We start from the raw sequence: 11,652 nt of genomic DNA on the forward strand, positions 1-11,652 counted from the left end.
GGGTCTCGAACCTGGGTCCTCTGCATCCCAGTCCGATGCTCTATCCACTGCGCCACCGCCTGGTCAAGCAAGACTCTTAACTTGATTTTACATGCAAAGGCCATTTTCCGAACAAGGTCCCATTCACAGGTTCTGGAGCCACCACCACTCAGCTTACTGCACCATCCTGTTCCTTACCCAAGTCCACTCCTGACCCTCCAGGCCTCTTTCTCCTCAGCAGCCAAGACCTCTCCCTATAACACATATTAGATGATGGCCTTCCTTTCCTCACATCCCTCCAGGGCTCCCTAGTGCCCAGAGAATAAAATCCACACTCCACCCCTCCCCACAGTCATGACCTAGAGAAGGGCTGGATTTCAAGGCTCCACCCTTTCAGAAAAATACACACAGTTAGGCTGAAACATTTTAGGATGAATGGGTATGAAAAGAATAAAAACCCCATGCCTTCTTCTCTCCCTGTGTCTGTGAGTTTGAAAGGTTTTATAAAAAAAAAAAGTAGGAAGCAAACAAACCAAAGCCAATACTCTGTGATGGAACAGTGGCTGGTGTCCTGTGTGAGGCTGGCTTGAGACAGGATGGCTAGGAGAAGGCTCTGTCAGGAGGTGGCCAGTGCAGCTAAGGAAGGAGCCAGGCAATAACCTGGGAAAGGCATGCCTTGTGGCAGACAGAGCCCAAGCAAAGGCTTGGAGGCAGGAAACAGGCCCAGTGAGGGTGTAGCCAAAGGCGTAGGAGACATGGAGGGTGTGGAGGCCCAAGGTGTTAGTAGAGGCCAGGCCTGAGGACTTCCAAGAGGACTTTGGCTTTTCCTTTTCCTGCAAGAATAGCTGGAACAAAGAAAGAAGAATTTCTCTGCCCTCTTTCTTGGTCATCTCCAACAAGGGGAGGCCTGTTTACTGCCCACAATAAAGTTGGAGAGATAGGCTGGAGAAGAAGCTTGCTTGCCTTGCCCTCTATTGGAGGAAGAAGTCCAGATCTACCTTAGAGAGGGTCAGGCACTGGATATGGGCATGGGAAAGTGAGTAAGTGAGGATCACCCACACATAAATAGAAGTGACAGAGGTAGAATAAAATGTTCCCCAAAATTACTCCATCAAGTCAAGCCTTGCCAGAAATGTGGCATTTATCAATAGGTAGCTATAAAACAATGGTCCAGGAACTAACCTTTTTTTTTTAACTTCTTTTAAGTTTGTTTTTCAGATCTAAAGCCAAGCTGCAAACCTCAGAGACAAACTCAATACCTGGTTGGGAAGTCCCATCCTGATGCATCCCATAATAAGTCTTGCACACTTCCAGGATACCTTGCTTTACTGATGCACACCAGACTTCAGTGGGACCTCAGCGTTCCTAAAAAGGAAAAAAGTCAGCCAACCGTCACCCTGATTGGTTAACCCCATCAACTTTTGTGTTCCGAAGCCCCACATTTGGGCACGCAGAACCTGGGACCCTTGTCTCAGCGTTTTTGCCTCTGCAGAGCCTGAATAAATCTGCTTTGCTTTTATCTGTGTCCCTGGTCTAAATTCTTTTATATCAGGAGACAAGTATCTAAACTTGTTAGTAACAGGGGAAGCTGTTGTGTGTGGACAGGCACACAGCAGGAGCCCAGGTGAAGCGGTATGTCCTTGACCTCACACAAGGTCAGAGAGTGGCCAGTGTGCAGTGAGGGCTATTACAAAGGGGGATGGCACCAGGCCACTTTAAACTGGGTCAGAGATGCCAGATGAAATACAGGATACCCAGTTAAATTTGAATTTCAGATAGAGAACAGGTAATGTTTTTAGTGTAAGTATATCCCAGATACTGTGTGGGATATACTTATACTAAAATAGTACTGATTTTTAAAAATCTGATAAAAAAAAAATCTGGTATTCAAATTTAACTAAGTGCCCAGTATTTTTATTTGCTAAGTCTGGCCACCCTTGATAAAGTGGCCCTAGAAGGTCCGTCCTTGGAAGCAGAGGAGGACTCAGACCCTCCTGCCTGGGGTGGGAGTAGGATTGAGCAGAGCAAGGATCTATCTGGGGAGTGGAAGAGGGCAAGACAGGCTTTCCAGGGAGGTGTGGACAAAGAAAGGGCCACATACTAACCTGACAAGCTCAGGGAAGGCCTACATGGCGGCCTTACAAACTCAGAAAACTAAAATAACCACATAAGATGGATTGAAATTAAAACTTTCTAAGTAGCCTGACCAGGCGGTGGTGCAGTGGATAGAGCATCGGACTGGGATGCCAAGGACCCAGGTTCGAGACCCCAAGGTCACCAGCTTGAGCGCAGGCTCATCTGGTTTGAGCAAAGGCTCACCAGCTTGGACCCAAGGTCGCTGGCTCCAGCAAGGGGTTACTCGGTCTGCTGAAGGCCCGCGGTCAAAGCACATATGAGAAAGCAATCAATGAACAATTAAGGTGCCACAATGTGCAATGAAGAACAAATGATTGATGCTTCTCATTTCTCTGTTCCTGTCTGTCTATCCCTCTCTCTGACTCTCTCTCTGTCTCTGTAAAAAAAAAACAAAAAAAAACTTTCTAAGTAAAGGCAGTTCATGGCAGGTAGTCATGTCCTAGGTCAGTATTTTTCCCTAACAAAGGTCAGTCTTTACCTTAACTGAGTTTGTCTTTTATTTTTTTTCTTTCCGCATCTGTAATAACGTACCTGATAACATACCTTTGGAATAATTTCTTTATTTGAACTCCTCAAAGCACAACCACCACACCAGAGCAGAGACCACAAATCCCCTCATTGTTATTATCATATTAACTGTTAACTATCCTATACCCAACCTTATGTAAAAGAAGTAGAGCCTGACCTATTGCAGCACAGTGTATAAAGCATCGACCTGGAACGCTGAGGTCGCCGGTTTGGAACCCAGGGCTTGCCTGGTCAAGGCACATATGGGAGTTGATGCTTCCTGCTCCTCCCTCTTTTTCTCTCTCTCTCTTTCTCACTCTCTCTCTCTCTCTCTCTCTCTCTCTCCTCTCTAAAATGAATAAAGAGCCTGACCAGGCGATGGCGCAGTGGATAGAGTGTCAGACTGGGATGCAGAGGACCCAGGTTCGAGACCCCAAGCTCTCCAGCTTGAGCACAGGCTCATCTGGTTTGAGCAAGGCTCACCAGTTTGGACCCAAGGTCGCTGGCTCTAGCAAGGGGTTACTCAGTCTGCTAATCCCGTGGTCAAGGCACATATGAGGAAGCAATCAATGAACAACAAAGGTGTCGCAATGAAAAACTGATGATTGATGCTTCTAATCTCTCTCTGTTCCTGTCTGTCTGTCCCTATCTATTCCTCTCTCTGACTCTCTCTCTGTGTCTGTAAAAATAATAATAATAATAATAATGAAAAAAAAAGAAGTAGAGGGTCCTCGGTTATGACAGTTTCATTCCTACGACAGAAACATAACCCAAATTTTGGTGTAAATCGAAACACACCCTACCCTAAGTCACTTACTTATCCTAACAGAGTTGTAAAATCATAATCTAGAACATAAAAATACAAGTAAGCCATAGAAAAAGAATACTGCATAATCTTCAACTGTGCATAACCCAACTAGTTCGCTGACATAGTCTGTAAGTATGACTCTAAAGGGGTAAGCCAAAACACTCATGTCTCAGTTTTTTTTTTTTTCTTGTATTTTCCTGAAGTTGGAAACAGGGAGGCAGTCAGACAGACTCCCACATGTGCCTGACTGGGATCCACCCAGCACGCCCACCAGGGGGCGATGCTCTGCCCCTCTGGGACACTGCTCTGCTGTGACCAGAGCCATTCTAGCACCTGAGGCAGAGGCCATGGGGCCATCCTCAGCGCCCGGGCCAACCTCGCTCCAGTGGAGCCTCGGCAGTGGGAGGGGAAGAGAGAAACAGAGAGGAAGGAAGGAGGAGGGGTGGAGAAGCAGATGGGCACTTCTCCTGTGTGCCCTGGCCGGAAATCGAACCCGGGACTCCTGAACGCCAGGCCGACGCTCCACCACTGAGCCAACCGGCCAGGGCCCTCATGTCTCAATATTTTAAAGTTTTTATGGGAGACAATTGTAAACTCGAAATGCTGTATGTTGAGACGGTCATAACCCGAGGACCCCCTGTATGTGTCTAGCCTGACCTGTGGTAGCACAGCGGATAAAACATGAACCTGGAATGCTGAGGTCACTGGTTCAAAACCGTGGGCTTGCCTGGTCAAGGCACATGAGGGAAGCAACTACTAAGAGTTGATTCTTCTCACTCTACCCCCTCTTTTTTCTCTCTCTCTTTCTTTAAAAATCAATAATAATAAAAAAAGTAGTATGTGTCTATTCGTTTTACTTTTTATCCAATCCCAGAGATCTCCCTGATTTGCTTTCTCCCGCCTTCCTAATCTATCACCAGTGGATTTCATGTAACCCCAAATATCTTCCCCTTTGATTCAGATATATAAAATAAGCAGTAAAACTGCCATTTTTGGGAGCATTTTCTCAATCTGTTGAGTTTTGCTCCCTGGCAATTGTCATCAGTTTGGCTCAAACAAACTCATAAAAAATTCTTACAGGTTTGGACATTTTTTTTTTAATTAAAAAAAAAGATTTCAAAACTCCTATTACAAAACGAGCAGCAGCAGTCTGGAGCATTTCCCCAATGCTCACGAACTCTTTGCTGACACATGCAAGGCTGTCGTTCCAGGTTCAGAAGGCAAGAGGGGGCCAAGTGGACATGCTAGACGTCCTGTGGGCCCCTGGCCACGCTGCTCAGGACCCGTTTGTGTCTGTGTCTTCTTCCCTCTCCTCTTCACCATCATCAGTGGGGCCTGGGCGGCGTTCCCGGCCCGGGATCTGCCCCGGCTGCAGCAGGCCCTTCAGCCACTCCACCTCTGCCAGAGTGGATGCGTTGGCGATGGCATTCTTGATTGCCTCCACGTCCCCTGGGGACGGGCCCCTTTTCTTCTTGTCACCAGGCAGACCAGCGCCTGGATTGAAAGTTTTGTTTTTCCTGGCAATATCCTTTGCAAGCTGTGCACCCCGTTTGCCCTTGAACATTTTCTTTGCTTCCTGACGCTCCTTCAGTTTGACCTTCTGGAAATCCAGCACTCTCACTTGTGGGACTTTATAAATTACATACAGCCTGTAATGCTTCTTGTTCATTACAGGGTTCCTTAGAATGCTTAAGTAAGTCAGAGACTTGAGAGATGCCAGAGGGTCCAGGTCGCCCAGTTCCACAGGACTGTTGTTGGTGAGAATGAGTTCCATCAGACACGGCAGCGCCTGGTCAAGGCCCTCTCCTATACGGCATACTCTGTTGTTGTTCACCAAAAACGTTTTCAGTCTTCTCAACAAAGGAAAACCATCTAGCTCTCTGATTTTATTGTCAGAAAAATCAATAGCATCAAACTGGTCTAAGGTCGCGCCCAAATTTTCAATGACGGGAATCTTATATCTGAATGAATGCATTGGATGTGGCTTCCTCTGTCTTCCAAAATCTGGACATTTCTTATGTTGACAGAGAGGACCAGAAATCTGGGTCTTCAGGAAGCTGAGCTTTATTTTGTAAACAAAGGCAAAGGCTATTTCCCATGAGATCTGTCCTCAGCCCAGCCTAGGGAGGACAAGGGGTACAGGATAGGAGAAATTCCACCCTCCCAGGCTGTAGGGACTTTGAAGCCAGCTGGCTGTCTTCCTCCCTCATTCTGCACGTAGCTCTCATAGCTCAACCCCTATCTGTGTGGCCTTGTGGCCTTGTCAAACCCAATAACCACAAAGGCTGGGGCATCTAGTTGATTCTGAGGCTCCCAGGACCTGAGAGTGGGTCTCCCAGGAGTGAAATCCTCACTCTACAGTCTCATTATCAGCAAGTTCTGACTTCTCTGTTATGTCTTTTCAGCCTTTTCTTTTAATGCTGCTGCAGATGGGACTCTGCCAGTTTTAACCACCCTCCTCCCTGGATTCCGCCTCCCCCACCTGACAGGCTGTTCGCAGACTTACACTCACTCCTTCCCATGGCTTCTGCCTCCTCATTATTGTCTCACCTCCTATGTCATTGCCAGCAAGAAGCTGCCTGACCCCTTATGTCGTAAGGCTTATGATGTAGGGTGACCCCTTACATTATCCTATTATTTTAAAGATTTTCTTTTTTGAGTTTACAGAGAGGATAGAGAGAGAAAGGTACAGGGAGAAACGGGAAGCATCAACTCATAGTAGTTGCTTCTTGTATATGCCTTGACCGAGCAAGCCCAGGATTTCGAACCCATGACCTCATCATTCCAGTGTCAAAGCTTTATTCACTGCACCACCACAGGTCAGGCACATCACCCTATATTTAATTGAGATAATTCACATACCATACAATTCACTGATTTAAAATATATAGTTTAGGCCTGACCTGTGGTGGCGCAGTGGATAAAGCATCGACCTGGAAATGCTGAGGTCGCTGGTTCGAAACCCTGGGCTTGCCTGGTCAAGGCACATATGGGAGTTGATGCTTCCAGCTCCTCCCCCCTTCTCTCTCTCTTTCTCTCTCTCTCCCTCTCTCTCTCCTCTCTAAAAATGAATAAATGAAATAAAAATAAAAAAAAATTAAAAAAAAATATATAGTTTAGTTGGTTTTAGTACATTCACAGAATTGTGCACCCATCAATCACCACAATCAATTTTAGAACATTTTCATCACCCTAAAAAGCCGTTAACCATAACTTCCTATCCTCCTTTCCAGCCCCTAACAACCACTAACCCACGTTCTGTCTCTGTGAATTGCCTGTTTGGATATTTCACATAAATAAAATCACACACTGTGTGGCCTTTTGTGTCTGGCTTCTCTGAGTGAGCACCATGTTTTCAAGGCTCATCCATGTGTGAGTGCTTCACTTCTTTTCATGGCTGAGTAATATTCCAGTGTATGGATGGATGGACGCATTGTGTTTCTCCATTCACCTGTTGATGGGCATTTAGGTTGTTCCACTTTTTGGCTATTGTGAATCCTGTTGCTGTGAACATTCATGTGTGAGTGTTGACTCTGAGGAAATGAAATACTTGGCAAGAAGGATTCCTTGGGGTTAAGTGAGCCTAAACTCATAGCCAGTGTCTAGCAGTCATTGTTTACAGGGGCCTCTCATTTAAGCTGCATAACAGGGAAAAGCCACTGACCTGCCAGCCTCCTGCACTGTGCTCCTGCCTGCTGAGTCACCTTTATAAGAGTGCTTGTAGAATCAAATTTTATCAACAAGACTGACACTTTTCCTATTCAATTAGAGCTGTACAGCTATATGCTCATTTGCATTTTTACTGATCAATCAGAATGGTTCCGTTTTAACAATCAGGATGGTGCAATTCAGACCAATTGAACAGTGAAGATTTGGAGTTCTTATTGTGTAGAGCAGGGGTCAGGAACCTATGGCTCACGAGCCAGATGTGGCTCTTTCGATGGCTGCATCTGGCTCGCAGACAAATATTTAATAAAAAAATGTTAAAAAAATAATAACGTTAAAAAATAATAACGTTAAAAATATAAAACATTCTCATGTATTACAATCCATTCATTTCCTACCACTCATGTTCATGGTTGCGGGTGGTTGGAGCCAATCACAGCTGTCCTCTGGGACAACACCAAATTTTTATTGAAAAATGCATAACGTATACGGGTTGTTGTATGGCTCTCACGGAATTACATTTTTTTTTAAACTTTTTTTCTTTACAGAGACAGAGAGAGTCAGAGAGAGGGATAGACAGGGACAGACAGACAGGAATGGAGAGATGAGAAGCATCAATCATTAGTTTTTCGTTGCACTTTGCAACACCTTAGTTGTTCATTGATTGCTTTCTCATATGTGCCTTGACCGCGGGCCTTCAGCAGACCAAGTAACCTCTTGCTTGAGCCAGCGACCTTGGGCTCAAGCTAGTGAGCTTTTGCTCAAACCAGATGAACCCACGCTCAAGCTGACGACATCAGGGTCTCGAACCTGGGTCTTCCGCATCCCAGTCCAACGCTCTATCCACTGCGCCACCGCCTGGTCAGGCCAGAATTACACTTTAAAATATGTGGTGTTCATGGCTCTCTCAGCCAAAAAGGTTCCCGACCCCTGGTGTAGAGGAACAACTAATCAAGGACCAAGGTTGGGGACTTCTTTCTATATAAGTCAGCCTTCTCTCTGGCTTTGTGGAGTGCATTCTCAATTCCTCTTGAAGACTACGGGTGTCCTAGCCAGAGCTGTGATACCTGAGCCACCTTCCTGAGCTGCTTAAGTAAAGTCTCCCCATTTACCCCTTCACTGCACCCAAAACTGGGGATTCCTGGTGGCATTTTATTGGTGGTGATGACCTTCAGACCTTAAATTGACACAACTGTCTGTGTGGGTGTGAGTTTTCAGTTCTTATGGTCATATACTTAGGAGTGGAATTGCTAGATCAGATGGTAACTCTGTGTTTAATTGTTTTCCACAGAAGCTGTACCATTCCACATTCCCACCAGCGGTGCTTGAGATCTCTAGTTTCTTCACCTTCTCCAACACCTGTTATTTTCTGCCTTTTCATTACAGTCATCCTAGTGGCTGTGAAGTAGTGTCTCACTGTGGTATTGACTTGCATTTCCCTGATAGCTCATGATCATGAACACTTTTCATGTTCTTATTATCCACTTGTATGTCTTCTTTGGAAATGTGTATTCAGATCCTTTGTCCATTTTAATTTTAATTTTATTTATTTTTTTGATAGAGACATAGAGGGACAGAGAGAGGAATACATAGGAACAGACAGATAGGAAGGGAAAGAGATGAGAAGCATCAGTTCTTTGTTGTGGCACCTTAGTTATTCATTGACTGCTTTCTCATAAGTGCCTTGACCAGAGGGCTGCAGCACAGTGAGTGACCCCTTGTTCAAGCCAGCGACTTTGGGATCAAGCCAGTGATCAAGCCAGCAACCTTGGGCTTCAAGCCACCGACCATGGGGTCATGTATAGCCAGCTCAGGCCATGTATAGCCCATGCTCAATCCAGAGACCCCATGCTGAATCTGGTGAGCCTGTGCTAAAGTCAGATCAGCCTGCACTCAAGCCGGAGACCTCAAGGCCTTGAGCCAGGGTCCTCTGAATCCCAGTCCCATGCTCTATCCACTGCACCACCGCCTGGTCAGGCCAGATCCTTTGCTCAGTTTTCTTTTTGTTTGTTTGTTTTTAATTTATTTTTTATAATTATTTTTATTTATTTTATTTTATTTTTTTACAGAGACAGAGAGAGAGTCAGAGTGGGGGATAGACAGGGACAGACAGACAGGAACGGAGAGATGAAAAGCATCAATCATTAGTTTTTCGTTGCGCATTGCGACACCTTAGTTGTTCATTGATTGCTTTCTCATATGTGCCTTGACCATGGGCCTTCAGCAGACTGAATAACCCCTTGCTCGAGCCAGCGACCTTGGGTCCAAGCTGGCGAGCTTTTTCCTCAAGCCAGATGAACCCGCGCTCAAACTGGCAACCTCGGGATCTCGAACCTGGGTCTTCCGCATCCCAGTCTGATGTTCTATCCACTGTGCCACCACCTGGCCAGGTCCTTTGCCCAGTTTTAATTGGGTTATTGTCTTTTTAAATTAAGTTGCAAGTGTTCATTATATAAAGTTCCTTAACAGATATTTGTTTAACCAATATTTTCTCCCATTCTTTGGGTTGTCTTTCACTTTTGTGGTGTTCTTTGAAGCACAGAAGTCTTTATTTTGATGAAGTCCAATTTATTTTTTTCCTTTGGTTAGTGTGTTTTGGTATCACATATAAGAAATCGTTGCCAGCCCTGGCTGGTTGGCTCAGTGGTAGAGCGTCAGCCTGGCGTGCAGGGTTCGATTCCTGGCCAGGGCACACAGGAGAAGCGCCTATCTGCTTCTCCACCCCTCCCCTTCTCCTTTCTCTCTATCTCTCTCTTCCCCTCCCGCAGCCAAGGCTCCATTGGAGCAAAATTGGCCCGGGCGCTGTGGATGGCTCTGTGGCCTCTGCCTCAGGCGCTAGAATGGCTCTGGTTGCAACAGAGCGACGCCCCTGATGGGCAGAGCATCGCCCCCTGGTGGGTATGCCGGGTGGATCCCGGTCAGGCGCATGCAGGAGTCTGTCTGACTGCCTCCCCGTTTCCAACTTCAGAAAAATACAAAAAAAAAAAAAATCATTGCCTAATCCAAGATCACAAAGATTACATTACCTTGTTTTTATTTGAAATTATTTTGTAATTTCCTTTTTCTTTTATTTTTTATTGAGTGAGAGGAGGGGAGGCAGAGACAGACTCCCATATGCACCCCAACCAGGATCCACCTGGAAATCCCACTAGGGGGCGATACTCTGCCCATCTGGGGTGTTGCCCCATTGCTCAGCGGCTGAGCTCTTCTTAGCACCTGAGTCAGAGGCCATGGAGCCATCCTCAGAGCCCCCGGCCAACTTGCTCCAATTGAGCCATGGCTTCAGGAGGGGAATAGAGAGAGAGAAAGAGAGAGAGAAGCAAGAGGGGTAAAAGGGAGGGGTGGAGAAGCAGATGGGCACTTCTCCTGTGTGCCCTGACCAGAAATCAAACCTGGGACATCCACATGCCAGGCCGACACTCTACCAGTAAGCAATTGGACAGGGCCTTATTTTGTAATTTCAAGAAGTATTTGTTCCCTGTCTGACCGGTAGATGTTTAGTAGATAGAGCATCAACCTGGGATGCTAGGACCCAGGTTTGAAACCCCAAGGTTGCCAACTTGAGTGTGGGCTCATCCAGCTTGAGCATGGGGTAGTGCCTCCCTGGCTTGAGTGTGGGGTCATTGACATGATCGTATGGTCACTGGCTTGAGCAAGGGGTCACTGGCTGGACTGGAGCCCCTGGTCAAGGCACATATGAGAAGCAATCAATCAACAACTAAAGTGCTGCAACTATGAGTTGATGCTTTTCTTTCTCTCTAAAAGAAAGGGGGGGAAAGGTACTGTATTGGTTCCCTGGCAGGGTAGCTCAGTTTGAGCATCATCCCAATATGACAAGGTTGCAGTTTCCATCCCAGGTCAGGGCACAGGCAAGAATCAACCAATGGCCTGACCTGTGGTGGCACAGTGGATAAAGCGTTGACCTGGAAATGCTGAGGTCGCCGGTTCGAAACCCTGGGCTTGCCTAGTCAAGGCACATATAGGAGTTGATGCTTCCAGCTCCTCCCCCCCCCCTTCTCTCTTTCTGTATCTCCTCTCTCTCCCTCTCCTCTCTAAAATGAATAAATAAATAAATAAATATTAAAAAAAAAAGAATCAACCAATGAATGCGTAAATAAGTGGAATAACAAATCTCTCTCTCTCTCTCTCTCTCTCTCTCTCTCTCTCTCTCTCTCTCTCTTTAAAAGCAATCAATAGGCCTGACCTGTGGTGGCGCAGTGGATAAAGCGTCGACCTGGAAATGCTGAGGTCGCCAGTTCGAAACCCTGGGCTTGCCTGGTCAAGGCACATATGGGAATTGATGCTTCCAGCTCCTCCCCACCTTCTCTCTCTGTCTCTCTCTCCTCTCTCTCCCTCTCTGTCTCTCTCTCTTTCCCTTTCTCCTTTCTAAAATGAATTTAAAAATAAATAAATAAAATAAAAACAATCAATAAAAATAATAAATAAAATAAAAAGTATTTTGTTGAAAACAATAGACACTCCTGGTAGGTTTTCCAGACAAAATACAGGACTGCCAGGTTACATTTGATTTCAGATAAATAGCGAATATTAAACAA

General features: G+C 45.9%; 1 pseudogene; it reads right to left on the bottom strand.

The window, feature by feature from the left end:
• Nucleotides 1–4,572: 4,572 nt before the first annotated feature.
• LOC136388244 (U2 small nuclear ribonucleoprotein A' pseudogene) lies at nt 4,573–5,405 on the bottom strand (annotated as a pseudogene).
• Nucleotides 5,406–11,652: the final 6,247 nt, after the last annotated feature.

This window comes from Saccopteryx leptura, chromosome 1, assembly GCF_036850995.1.
Source record: "Saccopteryx leptura isolate mSacLep1 chromosome 1, mSacLep1_pri_phased_curated, whole genome shotgun sequence".
Lineage (NCBI taxonomy): Eukaryota > Metazoa > Chordata > Mammalia > Chiroptera > Emballonuridae > Saccopteryx > Saccopteryx leptura.